Here is a 12,440-nt window from a genome sequence, read left to right as displayed (position 1 = left end):
CTTGAACCCAGGAGGGGTTACCTGCAGAAGAATCTCCGAAGCTCAAGTAAGTCAAAGCTCTCAGGGAGTCAAATCAGCAATTAATGAATGCGTACCTTAAATGATGGGGTCCACGTGTATTTATAGAACATTAATGACTTTTGATTAATGCATGGGCTGGGTTTTGACTTGGGCCCTTGTTTGGGCCAAGAGTGGGCCTGGGCCCCAAAACAGGCCCTGGGGGCCTATTGAAGGTGGGGCACCGATTGTTAGTTAACTATCTAGGCAAGTAGTCGGTCTTGACCGGCTACTTGCCTAGATGTCTTGTGCTGGTGGTGGCTGGGTACTAGATGCTAAGCGGTTTTGATGTGTACATTGTTTACTTGGTTAAGTTTGGCTAGGTACGGTACACCAGTCCCCCAGCCTTGTCCGATATGGGTTGTCGGTCAAGGATTACATGTGTTGGCGAATTAGCAAGTCCGGCTAGGTGTGATACACCAGTCCCCCAGCCTTTAAGTGTGGTGAACAGTGTTAAGGCTTGGGATTTGCAGGTGTCAGAAGGTAGGTGCAATGGCGTCAGGTGGTCACATCATTAACTTTTGGCGCCGCCGTTTCATGTGCCATATCCTTCATGATGGTGTCGATTGGTATGGGGTTTTATTTTGGCGGGAAAAGTTTTAGACGTTTGGGATCGTGGGCTATAAATATGGGTTTGAAAGCAGCGGAGAGTTTACTTGGTTCATTCGCGAGAATTTTCATTCAGAGATCTTGTGCGCATCATATTGTCCGACTAGTTCCCAAATTCAACCGACATCTTTCCGAAAAAACGAAAACAGGTATGTCTAGTAGCGATAGCACATCGTTATCTGCGTCTAGTAGTAGTCAAAGTACTGAGTCGGATAGGAGTAGGGATGAACGGCTTCGCGGAGAGGGTATGAGTGCTGGAGTTGGCACTAGCGGGATGCCAATGGAGGTAGTGAGGGAAGTCCGAGAAGATCCTCCTGAAGAGCTGGAGGAGAGTAACTGGCCGGCCAAGGGCGGTTATGCGTGGGTCGCATCTGATGTTCGTGACCAGTCATCACTGTTTAGGTGGTCTCGCCTGCTGAACTCTTGGCTAAACTGTACACCCGTCATGTCTAGAGGGGTCAGTGGAGATATTGTTTCGTTGGAAAGGGTGAGCGCCATAGACCGGGTATGCCACGGGCAAGAAGGGGCTACCGAGAAGTTCTTTTATATGTACATGTGCCATTTTTCTCAGCTTCATATACGACTACCCTTTGACGACTTCACTATGGGCGTGCTGCGGGCTTTGAATGTGGCGCCTACTCAGCTACACCCCAATAGTTGGGCTTACTTACAGGCCTTCCGCATTCTGTGCGAGTCGTTGTACTTGGAGCCTTCACCTTATGCGTTCTTGTATTTTTATGATACTAGACCCCGGAGGCCGGCTACTTGGCTTTCATTGATCAGTCGCCCTAGCATTAGCAGGTTGGATGCATTCTCCCAATCTTTCAAGCACTTCAAAGACGGGTACTTCAAGGTTGTAGTGAAGGAGGGAGGCGAGCCGTATTTTCTGAATGCGGATGGGAGTACAAAGTTCCCTTTTAGTTGGACCAACAATCCTTCGCGTTACAAGGACATGGGAGTGGAGGAGTTGTCGTCTGGAGACAAGGAGGTGGTGGGGATGTTGTTAAGATTTGTGGATAAGTTGCCCACTAAGGGCTTAGTTAGGGTTTATAATTCGGTGCATCCGATAATAGATATTGAAGGTATCTGTTTATTACTTAAGCTGTGTTAATGATGCTAAGTTGTTTTGATCCGAGTTGTGGTATGTTATTGCAGGGCATATGGCTCAATCTGGTAAGAAGAACTTGGCGCTCTTTCAAGCACTGAGGAAGGAGATGGCCGCCAAGGCCAAAGAGGCTGGGAAAGCTGGTGTTCCCAATCTGCAGGAATCCGTGGTTGAAGTACATGTACATGGCGGCACGAAGAGGAGGGCTGAGCTTCCGCCTCGACCTGGGAAGGGTAAGGATGTAAAGAAAATAAGGGCAGCTATCCTCGGGTCAGGTGATGGGGCGGGATCGGCCAGCGGGGAGAAGTTGCCAGAGGCCGGGCTGATTGAGTTGCCGGAGATATCCGTGAGGAAGGACATCTCAATCAACCTGCCAGATACTGTTGTGAATTCTATCGATAACATGGAGGTTGATCATATTGTGAGAACTATGGTTAAGTTTGGGAGCAAGGCATTAGTCTTGGGTCGACGTGTGGGGTCCCTTTACAGAAGGGAAGTGAAGGAGGTGGGGGAGTTGCAGGGCAAGGTGGACAAGCTTGCGGAGGAGAAGGCGGCGTTGGAGAAGGAGAAGGAAGGGTGGGAAGCTGAGAGGAAGAGGTTGGTGTCGTGGAAGGTTCGTTGTTTAGATTCCGAGGAGAAGTTGAATAAGCGTATAGGGGAGTTGGAAGAAGACTATGAGGACCTGAAGGACAAGTATGACGGGGCTGTCGGTGAGTTGGATGACTTGAAGAACAGCGTTATCCAGGAGCATATAAATGGTTTTGAGAAGGGGTTGCGGCAGGCGGCCTTCTTCTATAAGGATGTGGATGCCCTGGATTCAAGGTTCGATGTGGATAAAGATGTGGTTGGCGGAAAGTTGGTAGGAGATGATGAAGAGGGTGGGGAAGAGGTTGGGAATGAGGCGGCCGAGGCAGAGAAGGATGTGGATGCGACCGTGGAGGGTGATGACAACAAAACAGCTTAGGATGTAGTTTTTATGATGCTCTATTTCGTAATGAATCCTAAGTCTGTAATAACTCGTACAATATTTTAACTTGTTTTTAATGTGATGCATCTTGTGGATATATATGTTTTGTGGTTGTTGACGATAGCATATGTGATAGGAACGTGTTTGTTGGTTAATGATGTTATGTATGTGATATGTTATGTTATATGCGTATTTACCTAGGGGAGCATCGTTGGTGTTTGTATGTTAACCACGAGTAAAGGGTGTTCGACCCAGGCCGCTTACTTGTGGTAAGGGTGGGGAACTTAAACGAAGTAAACACGAGTAAAGGGTGTTCGACCCAGGCCGCTTACTTGTGGTAAGGGTGGGGAACTTAAACGAAGTAAACACGAGTAAAGGGTGTTCGACCCAGGCCGCTTACTTGTGGTAAGGGTGGGGAACTTAAACGAAGTAAACACGAGTAAAGGGTGTTCGACCCAGGCCGCTTACTTGTGGTAAGGGTGGGGAACTTAAACGAAGTAAACACGAGTAAAGGGTGTTCGACCCAGGCCGCTTACTTGTGGTAAGGGTGGGGAACTTAAACAAAGTAAACACGAGTAAAGGGTGTTCGACCCAGGCCGCTTACTTGTGGTAAGGGTGGGGAACTTAAACGAAGTAAACACGAGTAAAGGGTGTTCGACCCAGGCCGCTTACTTGTGGTAAGGGTGGGGAACTTAAACAAAGTAAACACGAGTAAAGGGTGTTCGACCCAGGCCGCTTACTTGTGGTAAGGGTGAGGAACTTAAACGAAGTAAACACGAGTAAAGGGTGTTCGACCCAGGCCGCTTACTTGTGGTAAGGGTGAGGAACTTAAACGAAGTAAACACGAGTAAAGGGTGTTCGACCCAGGCCGCTTACTTGTGGTAAGGGTGGGGAACTTAAACAAAGTAAACACGAGTAAAGGGTGTTCGACCCAGGCCGCTTACTTGTGGTAAGGGTGGGGAACTTAAACAAAGTAAACACGAGTAAAGGGTGTTCGACCCAGGCCGCTTACTTGTAGTAAGGGTGGGGAACTTAAACGAAGTAAACACGAGTAAAGGGTGTTCGACCCAGGCCGCTTACTTGTGGTAAGGGTGGGGAACTTAAACGAAGTAAACACGAGTAAAGGGTGTTCGACCCAGGCCGCTTACTTGTGGTAAGGGTGGGGAACTTAAACGAAGTAAACACGAGTAAAGGGTGTTCGACCCAGGCCGCTTACTTGTGGTAAGGGTGGGGAACTTAAACGAAGTAAACACGAGTAAAGGGTGTTCGACCCAGGCCGCTTACTTGTGGTAAGGGTGGGGAACTTAAACAAAGTAAACACGAGTAAAGGGTGTTCGACCCAGGCCGCTTACTTGTGGTAAGGGTGGGGAACTTAAACGAAGTAAACACGAGTAAAGTAGTATAGAGTCATAAAGTAGGGAACCACTCATTTTATTTATTCAAATGGGGGTGCCTCGTTAAAACCTCCTTGGCCAAAACCCTCCTTAGGGAAAAAAGACCAAGCGAGGAAAAAGAGTACACCCGTGGTTACAAGTATGGATTCGCTTGTGGTGTATGTTCAACTGAAATAGAACTTGAGATGGGATACATTCCATGTGTTGGGGATTTCTTCCCCAGATAGTTGTTCTAGGCGATAAGCCCCACCTCCTGTGTCTTCTCGTATGCGGTATGGGCCGTCCCAATTGGCGGAGAACTTGCCATCCTTCTTTCTAGCACTGCTGGCCATTCTCCATACTAGGTCTCCTATGACAAACGATCGCGGGTGTAGGTTTGCGTTATATTTCCTAGCAGCTCGTTGTTTGGCGGCGAGATTGCGTATTTGGGCTTTTTCTCTGAGTTCGGGAAGGAGGTTGAGATGTAAGGCCATGTTTTGGTGGTTGTGAGCTGGGTCGTACAGTTCTCGGCGCAGGGATGGTTCGCCAATTTCTACTGGTATCATGGCGTCTGCGCCGTAGACCAGGCTGAAGGGGGATTCATTTGTTGACGACTGTGGGGTGCATCTGTAGGCCCATAGTACCTCGATTAACTCTTCTGGCCATCGGCCTTTAGCGGTATCCAATCTTTTACGCAGTTCCACGAGGATAACTTTGTTTGCCGCTTCCGCCTGCCCATTGGTCTGTGGGTGTTCTACAGAACTTGTGATATGTTTGATGCCCAAGCCGGTGTAGAATTTTGCTAACTCCTTGTCAATGAATTGTCGGCCGTTATCTGTTATGATGGTATGCGGTATACCATATCTGCATATGATGTCCTTCCACACAAACTGCTGGACTTGCTGGGCCGTGATAGTGGTCAATGGCTTGGTTTCAATCCACTTGGTGAAGTAGTCGACGGCTACGATTAGGAACTTAACTTGTCCCTTGCCGGGTGTGAAGGGGCCTAGGATGTCCATTCCCCATTTAGCGAATGGCCAGGGGGACAATATGTGGTGTAGCTGTTCTTGTTTTTGATGTATAAGGTTGCCGTGCTTCTGACATGGTTTGCACTTTTTGACGTAGTTTTGACAGTCCGCCTCTATTGTAGGCCAAAAATACCCGGCTCTGAGAATTCTTGTAGCCATGGTGCGCGCGCCTGAATGATAACCGCAGATTCCTTCGTGTAGTTCCTTAATGACGTATTGGGCTTGTTCTGGTGTGACACATTTAAGTAGGGGCTGGCCGTATCCGCGTTTGTAGAGGTCGTCGCCTACCATAGTGTACCTGGCGGCCTTGGCCAACCAAGTTTTGTCCGCGTCAGCCGGGGGGTTGCCAGTTTTGAGGTACTGAATGTAAGGGGTGGTCCAGTTTGGGTTTTGGGTGAAACTGTTTGATGGGGTGTGGGTTAACGTTTGGCAAGTGTGTGTGACGGAGGGTGTGGATAGTGTTTGTTGTAGCAAGGATCGGTTGCGGTTCTTGAGTTTGGTACTGGCTAATTTGGAAAGGATGTCGGCTCTGACATTGTCGGTTCTGGGTATGTGTTCGACGCGGACCTGTTCAAAGGCGGATTGGATGATTGTGCGGACCAGATGGTAATATTGTTGGAGGATGGGGTCTTTGATCTGGAACTCGTCGTTCAGATGACCTACTGTGAGTTTTGAGTCGGTTTTACATGTTAGCTTTTTGACGCCGACTTCACGGGCTAGAGAGAGCCCGGCCAGGATGGCTTCGTATTCGGCTTGATTATTCGATGTTTTGAAAGCGAAGTGAAGAGATTTCTCAATGAGGATGTCGTTGGGGCCTTCTAGTACGATGCTGGCACCTGCAACCCTCGAGGAGCCATCTACATGAAGCGTCCATTGGTCCTCAGCAGGTGTTTGCTGTAGGTCATTGACGAAGTCCAAGAGACATTGGGCTTTGATGGGGCCGTGTGGTTCATAGCGGATGTTAAATTCGGAGAGCTCCACGGGCCATGATGACATACGCCCGGCTAAATCTGGTTTTTGCAGTATTTTTTGAATTGGGTAATCGGTCTTGACGGTTATGGTGTGGTTTTGGAAATACGGGCGTAAGCGGCGCGCGGCGTGGACCAAGGACAGGGCTAGTTTTTCTACCATTTGGTATCTGGTTTCAGGATCTTGGAGTGTCCTGCTTACAAAGTAAACAGGGTGCTGGGTGCCTTCTGCTTCTTGGACAAGGGCAGCGCTGACGGTGTGATCAGTGGCCGTGATGTATACTAGCAGGGGTTGGCTGATGTCGGGTTTGCGAAGGATGGGGGGTGAGGTTAGGGATGCTTTGAGCTTGAGGAAGATTTGTTCACAATCGTCAGTCCACGTGAACCGGGCGGATTTCTTTAGGAGCTGAATTATGGGTTGAGTTTGTTCTGCTAGTTTTGGTAGGAAGCGAGATATAGCCGTGAGGCGACCAATTAGTCGCTGGACTTCCTTGACGGTGGTGGGGCTACGCATCTCGATGATGGTCTTGCATTTTTCGGGGTTAACCTCTATGCCGCGCTGGGTTAACATGAAATCGAGGAATTTACCCCGGTCCACGCCGAATACGCACTTTTCAGGGTTTAGGCGGAGGTTGTACTGGCGCAATGCGGAGAAAACTGCCTCTAAATCTATAACGTGTTGATGATGGCTTGGGGACTTGACGACCATGTCATCAACGTAGACTTCGACACAGTGTCCTGTGAGGTGGCTGAAGACTTTGTCCATTAGCCGCTGGTAGGTTGCCCCAGCGTTTTTGAGGCCGAAGGGCATGACTCTATAGAAGTAGTTGGCATCATCTGTGATGAAGGCGGTCTTGTGCATGTCTGCTGTGGCCATGGGTATTTGGTTATAACCTGAATAGGCATCCAAAAAGCTAAGTAATTTATTTCCTGCCGCGCCATCTACGAGGCGGTCGATGTTGGGTAGGGGGTAGGCGTCGCGAGGGCACGCCTTGTTTAGGTCTGTGTAGTCCACGCACATCCGCCATTTACCGTTGGCTTTCTTCACCAAGACGACGTTAGAAAGCCAGGTGGTGTAATGTGCTTCATCTATGAATCCTGCGCTCAGTAACTTCTCGGCCTCTATTTTGGCTGCCTGTCTGCGTTCTTCACCAAGTTTTCGTTTTTTCTGGGATACGTAGCGGGCTTCTTTGTATACCGAGAGCTTGTGGGATGCGACGTTAGGGTCTACCCCAGGGAGATCGGCGGCTGACCAAGCGAAGAGATCCGTGTTGTTTGTGAGGATGGGTGTAATTGTGGCACGCTCATCAAGACTTAAACCAGTGCCCAAGTTGATGGAATGGCCGTTGGGGAGTTCCAGGGGGGTTGTGTCCTCGACTGGTTCGAGGCGGACATCCCGGCCTATTCTGGGGTTAAGGTCTTCGCCGGATAAGGCTATGCGGGAATTAGGAGGTCGCGCGATGTGGTTTGTTTGTTGGATTGGGAGTTGAGGCCTTAAGCTTGCCATGTAGCATTCGCGTGCTAAACGTTGGTCACAGTGGATGGTTAGGATGTCACCGGATGGTGCTGGGAACTTCATGGCCAAATGCGGGGTGGAGACGACTGCACCAAGGGTGTTGAGGGAAGGACGGCCCAGGAGTATGTTGTAGGATGTGGGTGCGTCGACTATCAGGAAGCGGATTGAGATTGTTTTTGTTTGTGTTCCTTCCCGAAAGACGGTATGGAGGTCTATGTAGCTCCGGGTAGATACTTGTTCTCCAGAAAAGCCGTATATGGGCTCGTCATATGGTATCATAGCGATGTCAGGGAGTTGCAATTTTTGGTAGGTGGCCCAGTAGAGGATGTCAACTGAGCTGCCTTGATCCACCAGTACTTTTTTAACGGCATAGTTTTCGATTTCAACTGTGATGACCATGGGGTCGTCTTGTTGGTGGTCGAGGCCGTGGAAGTCGTCATCGGTGAATACGATGGGGGGCATACGTCGTCTGTGATGGGATTGGGTGATGTGGTTGATGGATTATATGTGGCGGAGGTGTTTCTTTCTGGCAGATGAGGTGGAGCCTCCGCTTGCGAAGCCACCAGAGATGGTGTTGATGGTGCCTCCCAAGGGGGGGTCAGCAGGGGTGATGTTGGTGTGGGCGGGCTGTGATTGTTGGTCATTGGGTTGGGTGGGTTGGTTATTGTGGTTGACGCCGCTTGGTTGTCGTCTGTGGTCGTGTCGTGGAGGGTGGTGGGTTCGGGAGGAGGTGTGGTCATCCCGGCGGATGAAGCGGCGAAAGTGGCCGGCGCGTACCAGTTCTTCGATCTTATCCTGGAGCGCTTTGCATTCTTCTGTAGTATGACCGTGATTGCGGTGGTATCGACAATACTTGGTCATGTCAACGTTGGGGGGGTGGTTGTTTTGCGTGGTGGGGGGAGGAGGTCAGCCTGGAGGGCTTCGTCTAGGATGCGGGAGCGGGCTACTGTGAGTGGGGCGTATCTGGTGAAACGTGGTTGGCGGGGTTCACGTGGGCGGGTATCAGGGCGCGGGTGAGGCTGTGGGGTGGGATTGGGATTGGGGTTGGGATTGGGAGTGGAGGTGTTGGCGGCATAATCGTTATAAAATTTGGTGTGAAGAGTTTGCATTTCTTCCATGCGAACGTAGTCAGCTGCGCGCAGCTTGAGTTCGTGCATGGAGGTGGGTGGGTGGAGGTAGACATTGTTAGCGAAGGGTCCGGGTTGTAGGGTGAGGGTCATACACTGAAGTATCATTTCCTGGTTAAGGTGTGGTGTACGAAGGGCTGCTTTACTGAAGCGATCGATGAATGTTCTGAGTGGTTCATTGGGCTCCTGTCTGATGCCCAGTAAGGACATGGTGGTGGTTTGGTGTGGGCGGCTGCCGGCGAAATGTGTAGAGAACATGTGGGAAAGGGTGTCAAAGTTATCAATGGAGTAGGGTGGGAGGGTGGTGAACCATTCTAGGGCGGGGCCTTTTAGTGTTGTGGGGAAAGCTTTGCAGAAGACTGCGTCTTGGGATGTATATAAAGCAACGTGTGTGATGTAAACTTTCAGGTGTTCATCGGGGTCGGTTTCGCCAGTGTAACGATCGAGGTTGAATGTTTCCCATTGGGCTGGGAGAGGGGTGTTAGCGATAAAATCTGTGAACGGGTGGCGGCGTCTGGGCTGGTGAGGAGGGAGAATGTGGGGTGGAGGTGGGTGGTTGATCATGGTAGGGAAGGTGGAGGTGATGTTATGAGGAGGGATGTGGGTTGTGGGAAGATACGGGGGGTTGTAGGGTGGGATGTATGTGGTGTGGAGAGTATTGGGTATGTTGTGGGGAACGTGGGTGGTTGAGGGTGCTGTAAGTCCTGGGTGACCGGGTGGGAAGTGTTGGGGGTGTGTGGTGGTGAGGGGGGTTTGTTGGGTGGAGGTGAAGGTGTGGGGGGTGGGGTTGTATTCACTTTCTTCCTCTGTAGGTTGGAAAGCCGGAGACTTCACAGCTTCAGAGGTCTCTTTGGCTTTTCCCTTCAGGTTGGCATCTGCCTCGATCTTCCTCCTGAGGCAGGAATTCTCTTGCTTGAGCGCTTCCATCTCTTCAGCGTTGCGCTTCTTCAGGTCTGCGAGTTCCTGTTGCATCTTCACCTGGCCGTCTAAGATGGCGGCCAAGTCAGGGGTGATGCCGGGAGGTCCAGAGGGACCAGCGTCCACTTGCTTGCTAGCTCCAGCTTTGCTGCGGGTAGAAACCATCTTCAGAGAAAAGCGGGTACTAAGGGTGTTCGTCTCGTGCCCCACGGTGGGCGCCAATTGTTCCTGCAGAGAACAAATAAGAAGTCAGGCACAAGAGTCACCTTACCATGTAGTCCGCTATCTCCTCAGTTGGCCTCTTCCCATTCGATACATGTCGGCTTGAACCCAGGAGGGGTTACCTGCAGAAGAATCTCCGAAGCTCAAGTAAGTCAAAGCTCTCAGGGAGTCAAATCAGCAATTAATGAATGCGTACCTTAAATGATGGGGTCCACGTGTATTTATAGAACATTAATGACTTTTGATTAATGCATGGGCTGGGTTTTGACTTGGGCCCTTGTTTGGGCCATGAGTGGGCCTGGGCCCCAAAACAGGCCCTGGGGGCCTATTGAAGGTGGGGCACCGATTGTTAGTTAACTATCTAGGCAAGTAGTCGGTCTTGACCGGCTACTTGCCTAGATGTCTTGTGCTGGTGGTGGCTGGGTACTAGATGCTAAGCGGTTTTGATGTGTACATTGTTTACTTGGTTAAGTTTGGCTAGGTACGGTACACCAGTGGGCAACTTATCCACAAATCTTAACAACATCCCCACCACCTCCTTGTCTCCAGACGACAACTCCTCCACTCCCATGTCCTTGTAACGCGAAGGATTGTTGGCCCAACTAAAAGGGAACTTTGTACTCCCATCCGCATTCAGAAAATGCGGCTCGCCTCCCTCCTTCACTACAACCTTGAAGTACCCGTCTTTGAAGTGCTTGAAAGATTGGGAGAATGCATCCAACCTGCTAATGCTAGGGCGACTGATCAATGAAAGCCAAGTAGCCGGCCTCCGGGGTCTAGTATCATAAAAATACAAGAACGCATAAGGTGAAGGCTCCAAGTACAACGACTCGCACAGAATGCGGAAGGCCTGTAAGTAAGCCCAACTATTGGGGTGTAGCTGAGTAGGCGCCACATTCAAAGCCCGCAGCACGCCCATAGTGAAGTCGTCAAAGGGTAGTCGTATATGAAGCTGAGAAAAATGGCACATGTACATATAAAAGAACTTCTCGGTAGCCCCTTCTTGCTCGTGGCATACCCGGTCTATGGCGCTCACCCTTTCCAACGAAACAATATCTCCACTGACCCCTCTAGACATGACGGGTGTACAGTTTAGCCAAGAGTTCAGCAGGCGAGACCACCTAAACAGTGATGACTGGTCACGAACATCAGATGCGACCCACGCATAACCGCCCTTGGCCGGCCAGTTACTCTCCTCCAGCTCTTCAGGAGGATCTTCTCGGACTTCCCTCACTACCTCCATTGGCATCCCGCTAGTGCCAACTCCAGCACTCATACCCTCTCCGCGAAGCCGTTCATCCCTACTCCTATCCGACTCAGTACTTTGACTACTACTAGACGCAGATAACGATGTGCTATCGCTACTAGACATACCTGTTTTCGTTTTTTCGGAAAGATGTCGGTTGAATTTGGGAACTAGTCGGACAATATGATGCGCACAAGATCTCTGAATGAAAATTCTCGCGAATGAACCAAGTAAACTCTCCGCTGCTTTCAAACCCATATTTATAGCCCACGATCCCAAACGTCTAAAACTTTTCCCGCCAAAATAAAACCACATACCAATCGACACCATCATGAAGGATATGGCACATGAAACGGCGGCGCCAAAAGTTAATGATGTGACCACCTGACGCCATTGCACCTACCTTCTGACACCTGCAAATCCCAAGCCTTAACATTGTTCACCACACTTAAAGGCTGGGGGACTGGTGTATCACACCTAGCCGGACTTGCTAATTCGCCAACACATGTAATCCTTGACCGACAACCCATATCGGACAAGGCTGGGGGACTGGTGTACCGTACCTAGCCAAACTTAACCAAGTAAACAATGTACACATCAAAACCGCTTAGCATCTAGTACCCAGCCACCACCAGCACAAGACATCTAGGCAAGTAGCCGGTCAAGACCGACTACTTGCCTAGATAGTTAACTAACAATCGATGCCCCACCTTCAATAGGCCCCCAGGGCCTGTTTTGGGGCCCAGGCCCACTCATGGCCCAAACAAGGGCCCAAGTCAAAACCCAGCCCATGCATTAATCAAAAGTCATTAATGTTCTATAAATACACGTGGACCCCATCATTTAAGGTACGCATTCATTAATTACTGATTTGACTCCCTGAGAGCTTTGACTTACTTGAGCTTCGGAGATTCTTCTGCAGGTAACCCCTCCTGGGTTCAAGCCGACATGTATCGAATGGGAAGAGGCCAACTGAGGAGATAGCGGACTACATGGTAAGGTGACTCTTGTGCCTGACTTCTTATTTGTTCTCTGCAGGAACAACCTCCAAAATCATTGAACCTAAAGTTACTATTGTCTTAATTGTTAATTACACGAAGTGCACATTACAAATGCACAACCATAGCTCAGGAATGTCCTTTAACGATGAAGATTGGGATTTTATAATGTCAAATTTAGGATCTGGAGACAAGGTGGAGATTTTTGTGAGTTTTGGTCATGGATTGCTGATCAAGAAAACAACTGTCTACCTTATATATGGTGAATCAAATGACTTGGAAATGGAGCCTTGTCCTGAGCCAAAG

At 49.8% G+C, this 12,440-nt stretch overlaps 1 protein-coding gene across 1 annotated transcript in view; it reads left to right on the top strand.

The window, feature by feature from the left end:
• Positions 1–12,440, top strand: part of LOC114167014 (TMV resistance protein N-like) — a 45,121-nt gene that overhangs the window by 19,490 nt on the left and 13,191 nt on the right. The gene's annotated exons all lie outside the window — the stretch shown is intronic.

The sequence above is a fragment of the Vigna unguiculata genome, chromosome 10 (genome assembly GCF_004118075.2).
Source record: "Vigna unguiculata cultivar IT97K-499-35 chromosome 10, ASM411807v1, whole genome shotgun sequence".
Taxonomy (NCBI): Eukaryota; Viridiplantae; Streptophyta; class Magnoliopsida; order Fabales; family Fabaceae; genus Vigna; species Vigna unguiculata.
This window is presented reverse-complemented; position numbering and strand designations above follow the sequence as displayed.